Here is a 978-nt window from a genome sequence, read left to right on the forward strand (position 1 = left end):
AGCCAAGCTCCTTAAGGCTCAGGACAAGTTTCTCCTCCTCCTCCGTGAAGTTTTTCTTGACCACACTTCTCTATTCACCTACTTGCCTCAACCCGTGGAACTGCTCGTTACCTCCTCTCTAAATGCCTGTAAGTATTCATCACACCGAATACTACCGATTTGTTTACCTTTCTAATGCTTTCACTAGTCTAGTCTTTCCCAAAAAGGACTGTGTCATACTCATCTAAGTAGGCCTTCAGTCATTGGCTGAAATATGTTTTTTGTTCTACCCTCAAAAAAGGAGACCTTTACAAATAGCTGCTCACTTTACAAAATGCACAGCAACATTCTAGTTTAATGTGTCTTTCTCAGGCTTTAAAACCAGTCCCCTGCAATTCTATGGAGCACACTCATAAGACTTTCCGGCTGAATATTAGAGCTAGAAGTTGGACTTTTTAAGTTGCAGGAACTTAGCTCCAAAGAGAAGCAACGAGTTCTCCCTGCTCTCATTGCCTATGTGATACTGCAGCTTCTTTGCTTTCTGGAAATTATTAGAAAGATTTTAATAAAATATATTATACTGTCTCACGCAAACAGCAAAGATGTATTATAAAAGCAGCAGCCTACTTGTAATAAAATAGATTAAAAATAAAATGCATTTAAAATACGAGATCTAAGACTACAGAGATCCTACAGTTGTTCAAAGACAGCTTCCCAACAGATGAATGGCATTTCTTCAAAAAATTTGTTTCTAAGTCAGCTATTTGGACTTCCTGCTAAAATAAGCACAGGTGGCTGTTTTCCTAGAATAGTGCACAAAAGCTTGGTGCAATGTATGTTTAAGCACTTGAGCTCTGAAATCACACACCAAAGTCTGACTTCAGAATCCCCTCCTCACTCCTTTAGCTATGCAGGCCCTTGACCAAATTATTAAAAACCCACTTTTTCTTTATCTGGAAAACAAAAGACCCTAACATATTTTTTTTTAAAGTGAGAATT

This window comes from Propithecus coquereli, unplaced genomic scaffold (genome assembly GCF_000956105.1).
Source record: "Propithecus coquereli isolate 6110/MARCELLA unplaced genomic scaffold, Pcoq_1.0 Scaffold2743, whole genome shotgun sequence".
Classification (NCBI taxonomy): Eukaryota; Metazoa; Chordata; class Mammalia; order Primates; family Indriidae; genus Propithecus; species Propithecus coquereli.